This window comes from Takifugu rubripes, chromosome 8 (genome assembly GCF_901000725.2).
Source record: "Takifugu rubripes chromosome 8, fTakRub1.2, whole genome shotgun sequence".
Lineage (NCBI taxonomy): Eukaryota > Metazoa > Chordata > Actinopteri > Tetraodontiformes > Tetraodontidae > Takifugu > Takifugu rubripes.
Genome location: NC_042292.1, coordinates 3255964 through 3266210, shown reverse-complemented (window position 1 = coordinate 3266210; position 10247 = coordinate 3255964). Strand labels below are relative to the sequence as shown.

The window sequence follows — 10247 nt, the reverse complement described above, 5'->3', positions numbered from 1 at the left end:
CAAATGTCAATAGGTGCGTTTCCACTGCAGAAAATTCACGGCACTCTTATAGGGCCATTGGTGCATGTCTCCACTGCAGGAACCTGCCTTGAAAAACCATTTACAGGGCTTATCAGGGTCCCTGCTCCAGGGTAGGTCCTTAGATCCGCCCGGAAAGACTCCTGGCTGGGGCAAAAGGGTTAACTCGACACCAGTTGGCTAAACCTTGAGCAGGATGTGATGCGGAACTCAGCAGAAGTGGAGCATTAGCTTAGCAAACACCACACCTCCGTTCATTCATAGAATCCACCACCATGTACACAAGCACCTGCCAGTCTCAAATAAACATCACAACACATGCTGTTTCATATTTCCATATGTTTTTTATTGTTATTTTTGTTTTAGTTTGATGTCCTGGACAAAACTCTGTTATGCATGGATTGAAACTTGTGATGTCATCTATGGGTCCTTCCCCCGCAGTGGAGACACGACCATCAAGATTGCCAAAAAAGAGGAGCGGTTTCTGTAAAGTTCCTGCCCCTCCTATTTACCAGGAACTCTACAGTGGAAACGTGCCTAATATGAGTACTTTGCGGTCTATGCATTCTCACACTCTTGGAAAACGTCATCAATCACCACTTTAGTACCGTTCCAATTCTAAGTTTGCAAGCTGCCAAGTTCTCCATTTCTCCAAAGTGTAGTTGCTCCGCCAATTTTATCAGGTATGCATCAGCCGTAACTTGACTTGGAACAGCTAAGAATCCCACAATACATTTCACCTCGGGCAGAAAAGCAGCACGAATGGCGAAATTACTTCAAAGTAAGAAAGTAGAGACTCCACAAGTTCACATGACCGTGCTTATGAACTGTGTCCAGAGAAATTGTAACTGAATGTGTAGAAATGCGATTCCATACGAACAGGTTAGACAGTCACAGCCATTGCACGCAAAGGCCAGTTGCTAAATTCACAGATCAGAAGTTAAAGAAGCAGACAGACTACTGCCTTGAAATTTCAAATTTGAACAAAATTGTCAGTTCTGTCAGAAGCTTCAAAAGGATCCAGAGTTTTTGGATGGTTTATTTCAGTGTCTGAGTTACAGTAAGACAAAGGGCACGCACACTTAAAGTTTTAACATTCACAGATAAAGTCCAAATTAAAGTTGAGACAGACATATTGAAGTTTCACAAAGGCTCAGAAGAGATGAACATTTCTGGAGCTGCCTTTCACCTGCCTGTGTTTCCTTTGATACGGTTTCCACACAGCACATCAGTCAGTGTCTCATTTTTAATTGGAAGCGAATCATGCTTCATCCCTTTGTTGTCTAGTGGAAATATGTTGCTTAGTTGTCAGAAGGTAAGACAAAGCAGGCTTTGTCTGACTGTTTTGGTTAGCGCTGACATGTTGAGCTTGAAAATGAGCTTTGGACTTGACATCATTAACCGGCAAAAGTGAAAAATAAAGGATTGTACTCAGAGGGACATGTGCAATCTGAGCAGGATGTCCTATTACGCTGACTACAACACAATTTTCATAGATTTATTGTGACACCACGTCACTGCTCTTCCGGGCTCACTTCCAAAACCTCAAACCATGCAGCAGAAAAAGCCAAAAGGAAACAACAACAACATAAAAACAAAACAAACAAGCAACCTGTCGCAGGTCAGTTGTCATCCAGCGGTACACACTAGCTAGTTGGATGGAGCGGAGGCTTTTTGCGGATGACAACCCCACATAGAACGAAGCAATGAATGCCTGTTTGTCCACTTCTTTGCTCATTAAAGGACCTCTATTCACATCCAAATTTGCGCACTACAAAGAAGGCTCACAAGTGCATTTTTTCACTTAGGAGGAGGCTGCTTTTTCTCCTGAAAAGCTGTGCTTCTCATTGAAATTCGCTTCACATAAATGACATGCCAGAGGCCATAGTCTTGACAGGGGTAGCCCAGTGAGCGGTGAATGAACCTACCCTCTCTCCCTCTCTCTCTCTTCATGGCCCTACCTGCTGTCAAGTGTGGCTTGCTTACCTAATTTGTCTAAATCTGTATTGTACCTTTCTAGTTTGGGAGTAAACGAAGGCGCCCTGGCTCTCCATTCATCATTCTCAGCGAGAGGGTCGGGGTCTCTTGTTGGACACGAGTCCTTGGTCGCACATAAAGAGTGATAATACCTGGACTGTGCAGATTGAAGTCCCACAGGGCGTCTCGGGTTACTGGTCCCATTCATCTTAGTTTTAAGTTAATACTGAACCTTTAAAAAATGGTGATTTGGGTTGATTCCTCTGAATGAACACAAGTGCCAAAATTCAGCGTATAGCAAATAATGAATGACAAATCTCTTTGTCGAGCCAGATTTTGCCCTGTCACATCGAGAGATGAATTGCTGTTTAATGTTTGTGGGCAAACACTATGAATGAATGGCGTAATATCAGAGGAGGTTTCACAGCTTCGGATGCAGAAAAGCGAAGGACATCATTTCCCTGTCATTCCAGGGATGTGGTGTTAAAAATGTGACACCACCAAGGAGGTGTTGGCGGTGTTGTGACACCACTACGGCATTGGAGGACCTCTGTCTGGCTCATTTCAGCTAACCGGACATGTTTGTTTTTCAGGAACAGGAAGCAAACTTGAATAAAAGAGAAGTGTGTAAATACTAATTTTCTTTCCCAAATATTGAAGAAGACAACACGCAGCTTTATGTGTTTCCGAGTACAAATATCACAATACAGCCTTATTACCATCTGTGACAGACCAGTAACAAAATACATATTGGGGACGCTTGATGGATTTTTAATGAGTTTACATACGCTAGTCAGCGATTGCATCCATTATGAGTAGATCAACAATTTTCATTTTACAAAGAGAGCAATCAACTTTACAGTATTAGTAGGAGGTGAGAAGAGGAGCAATAGCAGGGAGCACATTTAGTACTTCCAATCATTACTTTTCTTTTTTTGTGTCATTCATTGTAGAGTTTTGATACGTCTGGTTGCCTTTAAACACATTTAAAGCTCCCAACTTTAAACTTTCCTTGCATTCTTTCTCTATCAATATTTACGCTGGCAAATATATGTGAAAACTTTAAATGATGCACAAAAGATCAGGTTTGTAAAGTGGATTACCTGCAGTGTAAGATATCAGGAGATACTACAGCTGAGTTTGTGATAAGTACTCTTGTCATTACCGACTGCTTGTCTGACAGAATACAAAGGTAAATAAATGAAAATATGAAACAACTTCGTTTGGCTTTGTATAAACTGAAAAGATCTGCCTTTTGAATGACTTCTTACATCCTACGGGGAAAGAAAACCAATTTTCTGGCTGTGGATTCATTTTGGATTCTGTTTTTAATCCTAATTTGTTTTGCTTTCCTTTTCTATTTCTACTGGCACATTATTTCTAGCACCAACTATTTCTGTCGCTTCCGTCGGGCGGCAGTGCGCCAATTCTCAAACTTCAGCTGCATCAGCTGCACCTCACTGCGACCAGTCTCCTGTCTTTATTTAAATACCAGTGCTTCTTGGTGATTGCCTGAGAACTTATAGGGGAAAGTATGCATTTTAGGGGCTGTTTCCGTGTAGTGGGAAGGATTCAGTCTGCGCGCCACGCTGGGGGTGCAGACTCAGGAGGATCGCAGGCTGAGCGCGGTCAAGCTTCACACAATCGACTATCGACGCTTCCGTTTGCCTTTTCAAATTAAGTCACCCCGAAAACACACTCCTCCACAATAAAGGACATTTCTAAATGTACAGGGAGGAATTAAAATGAAATAACCACGCAAGGCTTAGGCTTGTACAGTGTTCTCTATTAGTGTTGTTGGTTTTAAGGCTTCATTCGTCGACTACAAATGATGAGCTTTTATTCTGGCTGTAACAGCGTACATATACTGTAATGTTTCTCTGCAAGCTTGACGCGGAGAGAGGGATGGGAAGAGGGGGAGAGAGGGAGAGAAAGAGAGAGAGTCCGGTGTGGGTCTCTCTGTCCGTCACTTTGGAAATTTGTGCTCGTGTGGTCCCGTTTGGCGCTGGTGGCTCACTTGACCCGGGCTGCGCGCGGCTGCCAGCGGCTGATTTCCAAGGATAACCACACTAATTGGCTCCATCCGTGCAGCAGTCTATTGATTTGTGTTCCTCTTATTACTGACATGAATTTCTCCGTGTTTTCTGCCGCTGCTCCGAAGTGACCGCCGGCTGCAGGTGTTTTCCGACTCTGCTTTGCGCCAGTCGGGGCTGGCAATATGTAATTTTGGGGTTCCACACTGCGCTTTCGTTTGGAGAAGTGGACTAATTCACTGCTGGGATTCTTCCTTTTTCAACGTTACCGCGTCACCCTGCGGAAAAGAACAGATTCCAATCCAACGTGATGGTGCGGGGCTCTCAGAACTGACGGCGGAGTGGACGCGTTGATTTGGAAACTGCTTGTTGGTAAGTTATGTCCTTTTTTAAAAAAAAAATTTGGACCATCCAGTCTCTGGAAAGTTGGCTTGCTGCTGCTTTCAGATTATTTCTACGTGTTCAATTCGGCGTCATTTCACATGCGTAAATTGTGGTCACTTGCGGATGCGGATCTCTGATCTCATGTGGCACCGGAATGCACACTCGGAGCGAACTGGGTTCTTCTCCAGTTACGTGTGAATTCCGCTCATCCTTTTTAAGGACGGAGCGTCATCACTCCATACTCGCAGCAGCAAACTCTCCCACATATGGCACGAACAAAACCACCGCTCTCGGGCCGCTTCCTGCGCGTCAGTACTGCGGGAATGTTCATTTCAACGGTAATCGTGTAAGGCTGCGCGCTTTTGCTTGTCTCCCCGGTGCATCAGCAGTGCGCGCGCCTGTGCAAGCGCGACCACTCGCGTGCGTGCCTTTTCCCGCGGGTGGCACGTGAAATGGCGCGCGCGCACTCGTGCGCACCCAACGCTCGCTCTCGTGAGCGTTTCCAAGAGGTGAGACACGGGCAGCCCAGGCTTGGTTATTGAGATCTTTTTATCTGTTGAGTGATCCCCCTGTTAGCTGGATGATGGAGCGCGAGGGCCCAGATTGATGTCGGAGCTGCCAAACATCTTGGTGTAGATGTGTTCCACGTAGGGCTGCCGACCTGCCTGGAAAATGAGTTACATAAGGCAGCGCAGCCTTGAATCAATCACTGCACCGTGCTCTAAGGCCAGGGCTCAAGGGTCGCGGTGAGTCTTGGGTCCAAACAGCCCCTCGTTATGGTTTCCTCCCGTCTCAAACGCCCGCCACAGTAATCTACTCGGATTGGGGAGAGTCTGCAACGTCCCCTCCAATTCCTTCCTTCACACTTTCTGCTTCAGCTGATATCCTCTCGGTTATCGCTGCCATATGTTTATTGTTTTAAGCTTTTTCCTTGTTCAACATCTGGAAGAAAGTCTTGCTGCAGGAGCAACCAGCAGCAGACGAATTAATAGGTAAGTGGCAGCGGCCACTTAACAGGAGCCCTGCAGCTACATATTGAGCTGAGTCTAGTGCTCTTACACAGAAATTGATTTAGACAGAGATTCCTGTATGTCATCCAGCACTGGCACTTTTTTACACTCACGTTGACCAAGCAGCATTTAATCCTTCCTCTGGCCCCTCATGATTTTGCTTTTAGTGACTTGTGCTGGGTTCATTTCAGCCCCAAGGAAAGCATTAACACTTTGGAACTGGGTGTTAACGTTTGTGGGGTTTTTGCAGGGAATGTAATTTATATGTAGGTCACAGATCATTCCCTCAAGTTTACTTTTCTCTTTCCGACTAAAGTACAGTATCATTAGCTCTGATTTCATCCAATGGCAGGTGAGCAGACAAATCCGGTATGTGTCAGGGGGCAAATTTAAATTTTTCTACATGCCTTTCGCATGTTGTGTGAATGGCTGCAATGAGCTGGCAAGATGTCCAGAGTGTAGCCCGCCTCTCACTGGGAGGCAGCTGGGATAGCTTTCAGCCCCCCCTCAATGACCCTGCTGAAGATGTAAGATGGTTAGATATTGCTGGACATCAGTGGAGTTTCAGCGTGGGACTCGGTGCATTCAGTGAGGCACACAAAGCTCTCCGTAAGTGCTATATTTTTTTTAAATTCGTGATGGCGTAAGATGGTCCTTCCCTGATCTGTCTCTTCTTTAGGGGGGTGATCGTTGAATACCAACGTATCATTGGTGATGAAAGTTGGTGCCTCTCCATAAAACACGTAGTGACAAGCATGTTTAAACGGATTTTGACCCGGTTCATCTTACAGTTGTCTCTCTCACTCTTTGGGAGACGGAACGATCCGAAGCGTTTTCCCTTGATTGATACTTTTAATTTTCAGGGAGCTGTCAGCATATATTGGACTTGGCTTTGCAATCAAGGGGCAGGCAGTCAGAGGCTTTCAAATGAAAGAGTTCATTAATATGGTGGGAAATAAGGGTTGTCTTTCCGTGGAATATTGGCTCTGTGAGAGGAGTGATTGGAGCAATTGATGGGATTTGCGAGGAAGGATGTTGGAGTGAGGAGGGGTCCTTAATCATGGCTATTAGATTATATTAATAAGACTCAAACGGAAATGAGAAGCTCAGGTGATCTGGCCTGTTTGCGGTACTGTGTCTGAGTGTGACCGCACTCGCGCGTGCAGCACGTGCACGCTCCACACGGGTGCTCCCTCTGTCGTATCGACTGTTGTAAAACGCGGGCATTAGAAGCCGCGGACGACCCGCAAAACAGATGTAGGCCCAGTTAAATCTTTTTGAAAATCCAATTCCCAGGAAGATGAGATTCGTCTTTACCTCATGCCTTGTTCCATTTTCCATCGCAATCATGGGGCATCGATCGGATTCAGAGTTATTTATTTATGTCGCGGCCAACATGTCATGAAATGAGAACGGTAGATCAGATAGATTGCGGTATGTGCAGACGTGCCGCCTTGCGCGTATGGAGAAACACCAAGACGGCTGTGGATGAATACCAAGCTATGTTTATTTACCGAGCAATGTTGCAACATAGGAAGGAGGCCACCTCATACATCTGCACCTTAAATGATCTCTCCTTTGAATCATTTACTGATTAGAGGCCTGAAAGTTGTCAGAATACAGAAGCATCCTAAGCTCGCCGATCAAGCTTGGTCCCCCAGGAAGTGGTGTTTTGATGGTGTTGAGTATAGATCAATAAGTTACAACTTAATGGGACTAATTATCATCAGGGCTTTATTCTCAGGCCGCACCATTGCGACTAATGCATTGATTGCTGTCATTTTCATGGAAAGGTGAGATAATCTGTTTCTAACTAGCGATGCTGGTACCGTACAGCTCTCTGGGTATACCGAGTGACGAATGGGGCGAATCAGTCGGGCCCTTTCACTGCCCCCCCCCCCCCCCCCCAATATTTCTGCCTCAGTTTAACAAATTAGTTTCATCTCTTGCTTTTCATTTCAGAGGTTAGTCCAAATCTGATATACCTTTGTAATATCATGCTGACAAATTAGATTGTCTTTTTATTCAGTTGGTCCACCCCTAATCATATCAGCCAAAAATGGATAGTAGTCTTAAAAAGTGCAGTCAGTTTCACACACACATACTCATCCTCGCTTTGTCAGATTGTAACGACAAATCATGCGTCATCCAGAAGCACAAAGCGTGGAGTTGAGGTCTGGGAGTTGTTTGGAGGAAATGCACTGCAAAGTCATCCATGTCCACTTCAGACTACCTGCGCCGCCTTTCCTTTCACAGTGAGAACATGCAAAAAGGGAATTATACTTTGACCTCAGAGTGCAGTGCGTGGACCCTTTTAAAGGTATCATAGATCTTTTCCAATGATATGTGGATGTTTTTGTGCTCCCTAAAATCTAACCTGAACATTTTCAGCTCAGGAGCGAACACATGTAGCAGGATCTTTGGGAATCTTATCATGGTTTGGATGTAATTCTCTATAATTGCCTTATGTAATATGTAGAGTTCCTTCCAGTTTGTGAGCACATAAAAATAACTCATCACTGTTGTAATTTGACATGACCCACATATTATTTCTTAAACATAATTTCAATTTTGCAGTCATTTGGACAATCTATTACTCCTTTACAAATGTCTTACAGGATGCAATTTCCTAGATTTTTGCAATTGTATCACTGGGACCAAGTTTCAAGAAGAAAACCTGCCAACAATCTGCAATCTAAGTGCTGCGCACCCTTTTGATACTGCAGTAATCCTCAATAAATAGGGAGATGTTCAATGAAAGGAAAGGGGGGAGAAATGCTTCTGAAATCGGCCTCCTGTTCACGCTGTAAGCCTGGAGCTCCTCGGGCAGCCTTCGCCACTGATATTCAGCGGAGAGATATCAACAAGAATAGATATAGTTGCAAATCATTTTCATGGTCCACTTATTCTTGATCTGAACGGCATCGTGCGTGGCCTGCGCTAGCTTTATTTACTTCCTGTATCTAATATCTTGCTAACCTAACTGTTAATAAAAAGAGGGTAATGGCACCATTTCCAAATCTGTCTTGACACTCGTCTTGCAGGGAAAAGCCCCAATGGAAGCCACACTGCATGTTATTTCCAAGGTGGTCATTAAAACAATGCAGTTTTAAAGCATATTATTTTCCAATTTGTTAATAAAAGAACTCGATGTCAGATGTGGCTCCTGGTGCCCAGAAGCATCGGTGTTACGTGCCACTTGGATTATGGCTGAAAACGTGGAATGAGGTGATGAAACGTCCGCGCCGTACTTCCCCCCCCATGAAATGGCCATCAGACACGTTATCAGTGACCTCGATGTGCAGTATTTTTCTTTGCTAGGGGCAACCAATGTTTAAAATGGCCTTTTCCTCTATTTAAGCAGCAGTAAAATGAGAAGGCCATTGCTATAAGCAAGAGGGCAGAATTATCATTTCCATCCTTTCTTTCCAGCTCCAATAATACTGTGCAGAGTCTGGAGATGATCCTTGGAGGCTCATTCAACCTGGAAAGATGAAGTTGATGTGTTTTTTAGATAGCTCTTTGAGAGGTATGGAAATTGCATGCTAGGGGAAGCAAAATGAGCCATTTTTCCTCCCATTTCTCTTCCTCCCTTTTTCCGATCTGTGCTTACTCATTCATGAAGGCTTTGTTGTGACATTCCATACATTTGTGTAGAGATATAACCTCAGGAGAGTGGTTAAAAACTGAGAATCCAGACCCTACAGTTGCCCGCGTAGTCCAGCTTGCAGATGCCTCTCGGTTGTTTGCATCAATTATGTTTCTTCACATTTTTCTGTCGTTCAGGTGTTTACATTTTGCCTCTTTTATAAGCAAATTGAGGCTGCTATGGTTTCAGCAAACCCTTTTAAAATAGTCCATTATGTGGTATGGATGCCATACATATTCATGAACGGAGACCTCAGCAGACATGCACGCTTGGCTTGTTTCAGCATGGGATCTTCTAACCCTAATGTGAGCCAGAAAGGTCCTTAAGGAGAACGTGTACATCAAGTGATTAATAATGAGTGAAATCAAGAAGTGCTTTCTTTTGCCGTTGCTCATCTGTTATTAGCTACTCCACACGAGACCTGGGGCAGCGTAATATTCACAGCTAATCTTAAATGTACATTTCTGTACATCTCGAGTAGAGCGAGGCCTGGCAGGGCACAAATTAAACAGACTGTGCAAAATGACAGCCCATTTTCTGCCTGGCACACTTCATTTACATTTGATCATTGTTTTTATGTTTAAAAATAGTGCTATTATTGTTTCAGCAAGTGCAGCTAGATCATTCTTTTGACTGTTTTCCCGCATGGGTGCTGTAAAAATACAATGTATTTTAGATCAAATTTTGAATTTTATATGGCAGTCTGGTTTTGTTGTGTGTAGATTGACTGCTCATCAGTTTTGAACTGCATCTAGTTTAAAATGACCAAATGACAATGAAATTCAATGAAAAATTGAGAAACCTTTACTCAAGTTTGACAAATTATAAAGAAATAAAACAGTACTTTAGGGCAGCATGAAACAAAATGTGACAGCGACACGTCTCATTCATCGTTTAATCTCTGTGTGACCTGAGTGATGCACATGCACACACCTGGAAGCATAGACACCAGATGACGATCCAATGCATCACTGCCAGTGCAGACCCAGGTATTTTGGCTGTGCGTGTCTGTCTGTTCTTGTTAAGATTGTCATTCTGCTGGCTCCGGGTCCTCTTTCTGCCTCTAGTATCATCAGAGTGGCATTTATATACAGTACTCAGAAATTCCATTTACACTCATAGTCCAGTTCTTTGCGTCACAACTGAAAGGGTTATTGTCGTGCTCCTCTGGTTGTA

The 10247-nt window shown here is 44.0% G+C and overlaps 1 protein-coding gene across 2 annotated transcripts in view; it reads left to right on the top strand.

Annotated features, from left to right (window-relative positions):
* The first annotated feature begins 3912 nt into the window (after positions 1-3912).
* Positions 3913-10247, top strand: part of LOC101068376 (interleukin-1 receptor accessory protein-like 1) — a 197424-nt gene continuing 191089 nt past the window's right edge. Inside the window, exon 1 of one of the 2 annotated variants that reach the window (XM_029840707.1) lies at positions 3913-4400. The gene's annotated coding sequence lies outside the window, so the exon portion shown is untranslated. The remainder of the gene's footprint in view (positions 4401-10247) is intronic. The other variant, XM_029840706.1, reaches the window with a different exon arrangement.